Source organism: Cibotium barometz, chromosome 60 (assembly GCF_041138505.1).
Source record: "Cibotium barometz isolate CiBa-2024 chromosome 60, ASM4113850v1, whole genome shotgun sequence".
In the NCBI taxonomy this organism is placed as follows: Eukaryota; Viridiplantae; Streptophyta; class Polypodiopsida; order Cyatheales; family Cibotiaceae; genus Cibotium; species Cibotium barometz.
This window is the reverse complement of record NC_141105.1, coordinates 18,137,095-18,150,769: the sequence shown is the minus strand read 5'-3', so window position 1 is coordinate 18,150,769 and position 13,675 is coordinate 18,137,095.

Below are 13,675 nucleotides of genomic sequence, written 5' to 3'. Positions count from 1 at the left end.
ATAACTTAGGAGAAATGATTGGATTATTTCTAACATTCAGTTGGTACGATTGTAGCAAAATTACCACGGATATGGCAGAGCAGATGGTATGGGCGTACGCTTTCTGTGGTGGCAGGGAAGATGGAATGGGCGTAGCAAAATAAAGGAAATGAGCATGGTAAAGTTTCCATGGCGTGGCTACAGAGAAGGAACAAATGTGCGCTTTAGATGGTACAGGCGTACGATCTAAATAGTATGGGCGTTCACTTCCAATTTTTAGAGATTTTAATGGTGCAGGTTCTGATTAGCCACCTACAAATATTCCCTAACAGTGCATTTGTACCCCTTGTTTAATGCAATTTATGCTCCATTAATGTAATTTATTCCCTTTTCAATGCCTTCTGCCAAATTAAAGGCTGGAGGTATCAAAAGATATGCATAGGAGAATGGAACAAGCGTGGCAAACTTACCATGGTTGTGGCACTGAGAATGGAATGGGTGTACACTTCTCAGAAACTCATCCAGAATGCAAATTTTGCCTACTCTCCTCCTTTGATTTTTGCATATTCGGGTGTTTCCCAATTGTTTTTTTTTTTAATTTTTTTTTTAATGAGGAGCTAGAGCTAGTCCCTAGCTACCTATCGATACCTAGAATGCATAAGGGAACCTAATTAATTGAGATTAATTACATGATTAAGCTATTTGTGCAAACTTAGCAAAAGTTGAATAAAAATCAGAAATTGTATGAATCTCAAGAACTAAATCAAACACCTACTTGTGTCTCCGCATTTGATGAAGACTTCGACCCTCTAATGCTCAATTGATCTCCATTGCTTCACTGTGAACAAAATTAACAAACAAGCAACAAGCTCATACAACATGCAACAACCGGTGGATTTGCACTCCAACCGGAAAAAATGAAGACTCTAGCAAATGACATGCGTGGAGGACCCTAAGCTAAGTGCTTATCCCCGGCAGCAGTGCCAAAGATGTTAACCTAAACATACTGCCTTGCACAAGAGAGGGAGAGAAGAAGAGAAAAGAACCATGCAAGGGTAGATTCGAAGAACAGCACTTAGCCAACCCTAATGAGGGTTAACTCCCCTATGTTAGGGGCTCACTCCACCACCACTTTGTCACCCAAGTGGAGATTCACAACAAGCTAGGTGAAGAGAAAAGAAGAAGGGAGCTATGGAAAGCTCTACCTTCACTCAATGCCAAAATTCATGCAAAAGGGATCTTGATAGAGAGACAAGAGAAGGGAGAAGAGAAGAGAAGCTATATTAACACCATCCCTACCATGCATACACAACAATCAAGCAAGCAAGCATATATGACACAAGCAAGAAACTATAAGCGAGAGAGAGAGAGAGAGAGAGAGAGAGAGAGAGAGAGACTCAATTGAGACAAATGAGATTGTCCCTTTTCATATTCTATAAAATGTCTTATATACATGAGCTCACTTTTTACAATGGTTGGCTGCCCATTTACAATTGGAGGCCAAAAACTAGCTTTCTAGCTCTATCTACGTGACCACACCTGAAAAATGATGTTAACTGGAGTTGTTAACATCATCAGTAGAAGCGTAACCATGCTTAAAAAATGATGTTAATAGTAAGTTAAGATGCCAAAATGGGACAAGACGTTCCATCTCTCATAGATGCATCATCGGACATGACAATCGAAAGTGTGCTAATGCAGCAAACAGATGAAGGATGGTATAGGCCCATCTACTATGCCCATTACCCATGGTCTTGTCCTCATTTTTAGGCCCATAGCCTATGATTATTATATTTATATGTGTTCGGTCTCCCACATCATTACAAATCATCCCCACCCAAGTATGTTTCATCCTCAAAACATGCATCATCTCAAAGATTATTGTATGAGTAAGGTGTGAGTGAGGTATCAAAGGAAGCTGCCAACACTTAATTGTCCAAGAGAGCATGCTTGAGCATTATGGCTTCAAATCTTCATGTAATGCTCTTCGAAAACCTCCAAAGTATAGTACTTGATAGTACATGTCTTTCATGAAGTGCACCCACCATTTGCATCCATTTTGAGCTTCATTTAGGCCTCATAAACAGTAAATTCCAAGAAATTACAGCAAGCTACTTTTTTACTATTTTGGCTCACAAAACCTCTTCAGATGCATTCAAAATGTGCTCACAAAACCTCTTCAAATGCATTCAAAAGGTGCTCAAAATCTTCCAACATAGACACGGGCTGCTATGTTGCTTCATCTTGAGACAATCCCTTCCACTTGACAAGGTAATCGAGCAAAGAACGGTTGTGAAGTACCTTCTCTCTCTGTCCCAACATTTTTTCGGGATATACTCCACCATACCATCTTCACTCATAGCTGGAAGTTCATCCAAAACTTGCATTGCTAGCCTAACATATGCCTTCAAGTGTGATACATGGAAGAAATTATGTATCTTGGTGGTAGATGGAAGTAGCAATTGACTAACTCTTCTCAATACCTTGTATGGAACATAGAATCAGTGTGCAAGCTTCGTGTTAGTATTGCCCTTGAGAGAACCATACCTAGTTTTAGGTCTCCTCAAGAAGAAAAATACCCTTCTTTGAATTCCAATGGTCTGCAATGTGCATCTTCATAATGCTTCATTTTCGCTTAAGACTTCTTAATGTTCTCTTTGCATGTTTGCAAACGAGAGCTTGCATCCTTTCCACTTCATCCTTTTCATGGGGATTCACATCATCATGCTTGAATGCTACAATCAGCACATGCACCTTATAGCCATACATAGCCTCAAAAGGAAACATTCCAATGCTCACATGATATGTGCTATCGTAGGCAAATCATGCCAAATGCAACCATTCATCCCATGCACATGTTGCGTTTCATAGCAATAATGCCTCAAGTAGGTCTCGAGCTGCTTGTTCACCCTCTCGGTTTGACCATCAATTTCCGGGTGATAGATTGTGCTTGGAGTCAATCTCGTGACCATGCTCTCAAATAATGTACGCCAAAATGTGCCCATGAACTTCACATCTTGATCACTCACTATTTGTTGTGGCATACACCACGCATCGTGAACACATATTCCATGATGTGCAACCATGGATGCCGAATATCTCACTTTTGTTGGCACAAAATGGACATCTTTTGTCAAACGGTCAACCACAAAATAGATGTTATCCCACCCTCTCTTGGTAGGAGGCAAGCCGGTAATGAAATCCATTGCAATGTGTGTTACCATCCGAGATAGGTAAGGGCTGAAGCAAACCACTAGGCTTTTGTGTAGGATCCTTGTTGAGTTGACATGCCATACACTTGGAGACATATTCTTTCAAATCTCTCCATTGGTCATTCCAATGAAAGCTCTTCCTTATGGCCTCGTAGGTTTTGAACAAACCCAAATGTCCCGCCCCATGGGAGAAGAATGCATCTCAACCATAACCTTTTGCTTAAAAGTCAAATGAGGAACAAGATATACCCTCTCCTTATGGTATAAAAGGCCATTATGCAACTCGAAATGAGGTAAATCTTCACAAGTACCGTGTTGTAATTTTTGTACCATTAGTGATGCCTCTTCATCAATCATATACTCCTCTTGGATTTCATCAATCCAATCCTTTTGCACTTCCGTGATGATAGCCAATAATGAGCATGCCAACATTCTAGAAAGTGAATCCCCCACCACATTAGTGATCTCAAAGTCATAATTTTGAAGGGTAGCCAACCACCTTCTTTGCTTAGTTGAGAGATTAGGTTGTGGTGGTAAGAAGTACTTGAGTACTCTATGATCACTTCTCACAAAGAACTTACTTCCATAGAGATAGTGATACCATTTCTTGATTGCATATGCAAGATTGCAATCACCTCTTGGTCATAAACATGCAACTCTATCTCTTTGTCATCAAGCTTGTAACTCTCAAATGCAATCACCCCATGATCTTGGTATGACACGCACCAATACCTCTTTCACATGCATCTACTCTTATAGTGAAAGGCTTGGAGAAATCTGGGCATACCAAAATAGGAGCCGAAGTAAGCATATTTTTTAGCTCTTCAAAGCTCTTATGGACTGTAGCATCCAAAAAAAAAGGCTCTTTCTTCAACTTGTTCATCAATGGAGCCGCTATGTGAGCATATTTCTCAATGAACCTCTGATAGAAAGATGAAATACCCAAGAATCCCCTCAATTGAGTGATATTGGTGGGAGTAGGCCAATTCCTTTCACCTTCCACCTCTTGGTTCTATCCGACACTATATCTGCGGGTAGGCCATATAGCTTGTAGAGATGTTCAATAAAGAGTTTTGCCAACTCTGGCATTTTAACAGTTTCCTTCGTGGCGATAAACTTTGCCATTTTAGTTAACCTGTCCACTACCACCCACACCGAGTCATTCCCTCGACTCGTCTTGGGTAAACCAGTAATAAAATCCATGGAAATGCTTTCCCATTTTCCTTGAGGAATCTCTAGCGGATGGAGTAGTCCTCCAACCTTAACACGTTCATGTTTATGGACCTGGCACTTACTGCATTTCAGCACATAAGTCTGGACGTCCTTAAACAAACTAGGCCAATAAAACTGTCTTTTTACTAGTGCATAGGTCTTCTGAATCCCAGGATGACCCGCACTTGGACTATCATGACTTTCTTTAAGAATTTGGGCCCGAAAGTCACCAATAGTTGTACACATACTCTACCCTTGTAGAGTAAGTACCCGTCACTCATCAATGGAGTAATTAGCATATTTCTCCCCCCGACGAAGTTTATCACTCCCCTTTGAAGCCATGGCAGTCAAAGGTGATGAAGGGCCTACGTCAGAGCTCTCCTGCTCCAAACTATACCCAGAAGACACAGCTAGTCTCTCCGGACTAACTCTCGCTTCCCTTCCCGTTGCACCTTCGGCCAGTCTCTCCGGACTAGCAATACGTGCCAACGAGGGAGGTGGTCGCGTCTGTGAAAAAGTGCGTACGCGTACAGCGCGGCCAGACCTCTGTAAAAGATGGATCATGCTCACATAAACCACGTAGTGACTCCAAGAAATCATTCTTGAAGACTGTGAAACTAAGTTCATTAATTTGTGGCATGCGACTAAGTGCATCTGCCACCACGTTATACTTAGCTTTCTGGTAACGTATCTGAAGGTCAAACTCCTGTAGAATCTCCGCCCACCACCGAGCTTTTCTACCTTTCAGTTCATTTTGACTTGAAAGCCATTTCAGACTTTCATGGTCCGTCCGGACCTCAAAAGTAGCACCATATAAATAGTGTCTCCACTTTTTCAGTACATGAACTATCGCTAGTAACCCTCACTCGTAAGCTGAGTAGTTACGCTGTGCACGATCTAACTTTTTACTCTCAAATGCAATTGGGCGTCCCCTTTGCATAAGTACGGCCCCAATGGCCTCATTGCTAGCGTCTGTTTCCAAAACAAACGGCTCATTTGGATCGACAATAGTCAAAATAGGTGCAGCTGCTACGGTCACCTTGAGCTTATCAAAGCTCTTCTGTTGGGCTTCCCCCCCAACTAATGTTTTTAGTTTTTGACCGTAAACTGGTCAATCAACGGGATTGCGATCTTCGCGTAGTCCTTCACATACTATCGGTAGAACCCCGACATGCCAAGAAAAATCTGCAGTTCCTCGAGATTCTTCGACGCTGGCCATTTAAGAATAGCCTCTACTTTTTCTGGCTCCATCCGCGTACCATCGGCGGATATAATATGACCAAGGTAGTGAATTTTTGTTTCAAAAAATTCACATTTGCTCTTCTTTGCAAATAGTTTGTGCTCTTGCAACAACTCGAACACTAGACGCAAATGCTCTATGTGTTCTTTCTGTGTCTTACTGTACACAAGAATATCATCTAGGAAAACTACTACGAATTTTTCCAGATATGGACGTAAAATGTTGTCCATCAGCGTCATAAACGTCGCTGGAGCATTGGTTAGCCCAACAAATGGCATAACCATAAACTCAAAATGCCCGAAACGGGTTCTAAATGTTGTCTTCGCAACATCTTCTTGTTTAATTCTAACCTGATGATATCCTGATCTCAAGTCTATTTTTGTGAAGTATCTCGATGCATAGAGTTGATCAAACAACTCATTCCATGCGTGGCATCGGATACTTGTTCTTAATTGTTATCTGATTAAGAGCCCTATAGTCTATGCACATCCGCATAGATCCGTCTTTCTTCTTTACCAGAAGAATAGGCGATGCCCATGGACTTCAACTAGGCCAAATAAAGCCTTTGTTCAAATATTCCGTCAATTGTTTTTCCACCTCATGTGCCTCGAAGTGGCTTAATCTATAAGCAGGTTTGCTTATAGGTTTTGATCCTGGCATAACTTCGATGCCATGGTCTACTTCTCTAGATGGTGGTAAGCCATCTTGCAAATCATCAGGAAAAACATCCTGAAATTCCTCTAATAAATTCATTAAAGTATCTACGTACGTTTTCTTCAATGTCTCTTTCACTTTGGATTTTTTCTTGTTTGAATCACATGCATGCCAAACAGGGTTTTCAAACAGTGGGTCTTGTCCAAGGCTATTTTGTTTTCCTTGTTTGTCTACGCAAACACCAATTACAGTTTCATCAACGGAAACAGAATTCAAAAGAGGGTAACAAGCATATACCTCTGCTATCTGGTCTCTGCGGACCGCTGTACACAGCTCCATGGAGGAAATAAGTGGTGTGGCGGGGACAGTACGGTCGCCCTGCAGGGTAATGACTCTACCTCCATGCTCAAAACATAGCGCATTATGTAAGTAATTCCGAGCTAGACTAGGGCCCAAGCCATACAGCCACTCCCTGCCTAGATATACGTTTGCTCTATGTAAGTGCATGACCTGAAAGTCAAGCGGAGCCTCGTAGTCCTGCAAAGATAATGGGACCCCCAATACTACGGTATTCCATACCGTTTTGTCATATCCGTTGGCTAGGCCAACAATATACTCATGATCACTCCGGGTCTCGGTCAACCCCAACTTCTTGACTAACGAGTAGTTCAAGAAGTTGTGGCTAGCTCCATCATCAATAAAAACTGTGACTCTACGGCCACCTATGGTGCCATACATGCGCACCATGTCATGCGGACCTACAGTAGACTGCCACATCGCTGGTGACACTGAACAAGCGTGATGCTCATCACAATGACACACTGTCACCTCTCTAAACTCTGCGGAACTGAGAGGGAGTCTCTGCACTGTATGCAACTGCCTCGAGGATTTACCATCTTTTTTGGGCTCGTTGTCACTCGTGCTAGCTTTAGGCTTTGGACACTCAGCCTTCGTGTGCCCTACATCATTGCAATTAAAGCAGCGATTTTCCTTTCGCGCTTTAATATACTGCTCTTTCTTTTGGATTTCGATGTCTCTTTTCTTCTTGGATAGTCGCGGTATTTTAGACCAATGACCACCCTGTCCTTCTTGGTTCGTCCTATCCCCTTGTTTATCACTGCGGAACCCTTTTCTTTAAAAGCCTGACCTCCTCTTTTTTGACTACCCTCGGCCCTGCTCGAACCACCACGCGCACTACGGCGCTTGATGTCATCGAATATCTGCGCATACTTAATTGCCTCTGCTAAGTCTTTAAGCTGTAAGGGCTCTATGTACTCAAGGTAATCATCTTTGAGGCCTCTTTTAAAGCCTCGCAATGTCTGGAATGCATCGATCCCCTTTATCTTGAGTACTATCTCCCTATAGTCTGAGATGTATTGAGTCAGGGATTTGTTCTCCATCAAGCACTTGTCCCATAACTCCCAGCTTCTCTCCGCCTCATTAACAGGCAAAAACTCTTTTCGAAACATCGTTTCAAACTCCGTCCAAGTGGCAGGACTAGTTGTCAAACTCATCCACCACTTGTACGCTTTGCCGGTTAATGAGAGGCTAGCCTCTACGGGCTGTATCCGGCTAGGCTGCTGTCTCGCAGCGCATGCAAATCTGACCACTTCGCTAGAAACATGTTGACCGAGTCCTTGTTTCTCTCCTTCTCCTCGCCACCAAAGCTAGGCGGCTTTAAGTCTTTTAATAACGACGAAGCTGTCACTACGGACAGCCCCGCAGGCGCATCGGCCTATACTCCTGCAACCACTGGCGACTATACACTCACTCGTGCCGCAGGAGCTCGGCTACCATGAGGAGTCGGAGTACTAGCCGAGGCGGCTATCAGTGCATCTAACCGTGTGGAGATGCTCTGTAGCATCGTGACTAAGTCAGCCTGGACTTTACCCATATTGTTCAGTTTGGCATTAAGATATTTAAAAAGTCCACTAGAGAGCTCCGTCTCTGTCAGGACAACAGCAGGGTCCAATAGGTAACTCATAACAAAAATTAATTTCCTCGGGAAGCTGTGCCTGAAACACCCTGGATTATCCCTCGTCACCGCCGGGATTATCCCTCCAGTGCCGGGAGAGAGGTGTTCGTTTGATTTACAAAAAATAAAAAATAAAAATTTGCAGGCAAATTTTATCCCTCCACTTAAAATAAAATCGTTCGTTTTATTTTATTTCTCAGTGGAAAAGTGTGATAAAATTATTAAAAAAAACCGCCTGTAGGCCGGCCGCTCGTCGCTGGGCAGGCCACCCGTTGGGCCAGGCTGGCCGCCGGCTGTGGCTGGCTGCCGCCTGTGGGCTGGGTAGGCCACCCGCTGGGCAGGCCGGCAGGCCGTCAGGGCTGGCTGCCCGTCAAGGTTGGCCGCCGACGGTGGCTGCGCTCGCCTGGCCGCCTGTAGGGTGGCCGCCACCGGTAGCATACTGCAGTCGTTGCGTGGCCTGGCTGGCCACCTGTGTTCGCCCCGTTAAGAGGTCGTGGGGCTGGTCTTCGCCCCCCTAGCTGCCTCTTCACAGCCATTACAGCCGCTCCTACAGCCGCCTCTTCATAGCCATTACACCAGCTCCTACAGCCGTAATGTCTCTTCATGGCCGGCCTGGTTGCCATGGGCTGGCCGCCCGCCGGTGCGCATTACAGCCCCAGATGGCGACCTTCAGCCATAGCTCCAGACAACGCCGCTTTTTACTACTAGCGCCGAGGCCACACTTTGACAAGCTCAGCCGCCTCTCTCTTTACAGCCATTCTCTCTCTACATTTTTTCGCAGACAAGCTTCAACGCCAAAAAAAGAAAAAAGAAAAATGCTTACCTGCAGATTCGCTTTGGTGTGTGCTATCGAGAGAGAGAGAGAGAGAGAGAGAGAGAGAGAGAGAGAGAGAGAGAGAGAGAGAGAGAGAGAGAGAGAGAGAATTCTTCCTTTCAATTCTGGCCGCCTCCCTCCACACAGTCCATTGTGGAGATAAGGATAAAATTTTGAATGGTTGAAAACCATTGAGTGGGCTCCGGTCCCCCGATCACGCACGGACCCAATCGAAACTCACGCTCTGATACCAGTGTTAGATTGTTGTAACACCGCTACGGGCGCTACCATAGGAGGGGACGGCCTCTGGTTCACCACCCAGCCATAGAGGAAGAATGAGGATTGCCCCTCATCCCCCAAGCTATATAGTGTGTGGCCTGCCGTCCACACTAGCCTGGCCACCCATGACTCCGCATGGGCGTCCTCTCCCACTGAACCCCGGATGGCCACGTCCTTGGCCATCCGGTCTGCCGCCGTCGGTCACAGGCGTTACAGCCTATGTGACAGGATTGGATACCTATTCTTGATAGTGATCTTATTCACATCACGATAGTCGATGCACATGTGAAAGGTACCATCCTTCTTCATTACTAGAATCGTGAATAAACCATCATCTTTGTCACAAAGGTTTCCATAGAGAACCACTCAGATCAAATGGAAACTCACTATCCGGCTCTATGTCATTGTCAGCATCCACATATTCAAAGAAATCATCAAATGATTCCACATCCTTGCCATTTTCCTCATCCATCACTTCCAAGAACACCATGTTGATAGTGACATTACATGCCTTGCATGATTTGACAAGGTCCTTGTGCCACTTCTTACCATATTTATAATATAGGCCTTTGTTCCTCAATCTTGATATGGTCCTTGTTCACAAATTTGATCTTGTTAGCCCTATTGTTGTAAGACTTTCCATCCCCTTGTGAAGCCTTATGAGAAGTGTTGCCAAACATGAAATTTTGTTTGTCACCATTACCATACACGAGCGAAAACTTGGGCACACTCAGAGTGATGTGTGAGTATCCCTTACTTGCCTTGCGGTGGAAGCATTTGAGCCAAATTCTTGCCATCTATTTGACCATGCATTAGCATATTTTTCTTCATAAATCTTGACTAAGATCATGGCTTCTTTGAGAGTAGTGGTCAGCCGTTGAGCTTTGACATCTGCTCCAATAGTGTTCTTCAAGCCCTTGATATACTTCACGATTTTGAAATCTTCACTAAACTTTTTCACATGAAGCATAAGCTTAAGGAACTTGTGAGTGTACACCTTGACACTTGAATATCTTTGTTAAACATCATCCCACTCACAAACAAGCTTTTCCTCATGCAACTTAGAAGTGAATGCATCTCTCATGTCCTCCTTGAAAGCATCCCATGTTTTGATTTTGTACTCTTATGAATGAAGATGCCTCCACCAAACATGAGCATACCCTTCCAAGTGCAAGGTAGCATAATAGATCTTAGCCCTTTCACTTCGAGGATTCATCTTGAAGTAGAGGTCCATCTTGTTGATCCACTCTTCAAAATCTTTGTTAGAGGTAGCTTCGCCATCGAACTTGGAAAGCACAATTTTTTCTTTCACTACTCTAAATTCTTTTAGAATCCATGTTGATCCCTATGAGCATGAACATTGTCATATTCACATCTTTCGTAATGATCTTCATACCCATGAAACCTTAAAGTGAAACCTTGACGATGACCATGACCTTTTTTAGGTATACAAGCATCATTTTGAGAGATTGATATGCATGTCCTTGGCCCTTTGTATCACTTGGTGTGGACACATACATCGGATTGTGCATGGCTCCAACGGAAGAATGCAAATTTGGACTGTTACCAAATGCAACTTGACCCATGTCCCTAAACACCATGCATGTCACTTGCCTTGACACTTCGACGTTGTTTGATCAACTATGTTATCCACCCAAGTCATGAGAGGTTCTTTCCACAAAGGAATCACGCATTGGAGTAGATCCATGAATGGGTTGCCACACATGATCTTGACTTATGGGTTGTGACAACTCACTCTTCAAATCATTGCAAAGCCCTTTGATTTCTTCTACCATTGTCTTCATGATTGTTTCCATCATTCCACGCATTAGCATCATCTTTTATGCCATGTCACCATTCATAGAGCGAGTGCTGCATTTGCTTTACGTTCCCCACCATGATTCGGTGCATTGACAACATTGGCATAGTTTACACATGATATGCCCTTTGATTCTCATTTTTATTTGAGCTCCTGACCTTGGGATTAGTGTCCCCATCCTCAATCATGTCCACATGTTCCATGTTCTCCGTGTTTTTTAGCTCTTGCACTACCAAGGCTTGTTTGGGCGGTCACCCTTTTGGCATGACAGGCTGAAATGAACCATGAAGCGTGAAAAACACAAACCTTGTCGGATTTTGAAGATTTTTTGTTCTACGAAATATCAAGATGCGTACTATCCAAATATGTAAAAACAGTAAGAATCATATGTGCCCTACTATTCTCTGTTTTAGGGTTTGCGTGCATTGATGTGATCACATAAACGTTGATATGTTATTAACGTTTGTTAATAACATTTTTCAAATCCATTATTGACATTAATTCACATATTAATATTGATATTATTCATTTTTCACCACTTTAAATATTGCGCTAGTCTCACCCATCAAGCTTTGGTTCTTACTATTGGACCAAATGCATTCTAATCATCAAGATGCTTGACATTGAATTTATGAATTTGTGATGTTGGACAATGTGCTATAAGCAAAAATGTTTGCTGTTAATATAGCCTATTAATGTTGTGATCACGTTAACATGTTACTAACATTTATTAATAACAAAAAATTTGTATGATCACGAAAATATTAAATCCATGTTTGCGTGTCACTGTTAAAATTTAAAATTTTATCCTAAAACCTTGAAGAGTTCAAAATCTTGACGTCTTTAGCTTTTTGAAAAACCTATTTAATAGTGTAATATCACCCCTCCGCCGAGCCGTTTCACTTCAGTCCAAACCTAAGTACTCTCTATTTTGACTTTTAATCAAACTCAATTGACTATGTAGAGTTGAGCTAGTGGCCGATGTCGGAATCAAGTGGTTCCTGGCTCAAATGAAAGCCCTAAGGGATGCTTTGAAGTCGTGTACAAGATCTTGAATGTGCCCAGCCTAAATTAGGGTTTTGTATTTTCTTTAAAAAACCCTAATTTAGCCACTCTTTGGAAGTCCGATCAAGGATGTCTTTAGCTCTTCTTGAAGCTTGAATTGAGTTCTTTCCAATGATGTATAGCTTTCAATCGACCTCTAAAACACTTGTGATTGAATTTAGATTTTTGGTTGTAACCATGCATGATTGAATTTAGATTTTTGGTTGTAACCATGCATGATTTTGGAGAAATTTCGATATCTCCTTTGGAATTTGTACCAAATCTCAAATATCTAAATGCATCAAATAAGTGTGCAAACAATGGTTGAACCGTGCCACAATGCTAGTGAACCAAATCACATCGAACAGCATCCATATTCATTACATAATGCCAATGTTATACCCTTGCATTTGCCAATGGAATAGAATGCTAGGGCCCCATTGCCCGAATGCAACCAAATGAAATCAATTCCGATTGAGTCGATGATGCACTTTGATGCTTATCGATCTCCTAGCCAAGCCTTCCTACCCTCTTACCGAGTAGTACGTAATCCTCCACGATTGCTTTCCCACGGCAATCACGAAAGGCAGATTCATGATGCACTCCCCCTTGGCCTCTTCTCCACATGTCAAGGGTACTCCCATTCTAGATTCCAGTAATCAAAACAAAGTTGATTACAATGTAGATTTCCAATAAAAATTACTTCCAACTATGTGAGGAAGCCACTTACAAGTTTGGCATGAACGCATGCTAATAGCATCATATCATGTATCACCTAGCATGGGCTCATGCTCTTTTACATCACCATATAGCTTCCAAGCATCAAAACAATATCCCACAAGCATGTGAATGGCAACTAGGACATCAAAATGATATGAATGGCTCAAATAACATGCCAATGTCATAAAAAATGATCAATAGTCTCCAATGGTAAGAAATTACTGTTTTATGAGTCAAACCCTAAATCTCCATGAGAGCTTGCAAGAAATCACTCATTAATGCCCCAATGAGGAAGAGCAACTCACCAATGGTACTTAGAAAGCTCCAATGCTTAAAGAAAGTGAAGATTCAAGCCTCGTATGAGGAAAAACATAACGCCTTATTTGCAACTTTGTAGGTTCCATTGATGTTCATTGAAGTTTCTAATCATGTGAGTATGAAGGCATATCAAGCAAGAAAGAGGCCTTATCTTGGTGTATACAACTTCCCACATATGGTTATCTTCGAAACATATTATGTGAGTTTTTCAAAAATAATTGTGTTTTTCTAAGGTTTAATTTTAGTATGTAATGATCAATGCTTAAAAAATCAAAGAAATTCTTTAAAAAGTCAAAAAAAAATGATGACCTTCCTTGCCTTTTCTATTTTCATGCATTCACCCATGTCCTTTCTATTTAAGGTCTCACGATTCTCTATAAAAGGCTCAAGGACTCATTCTCTACGAGTA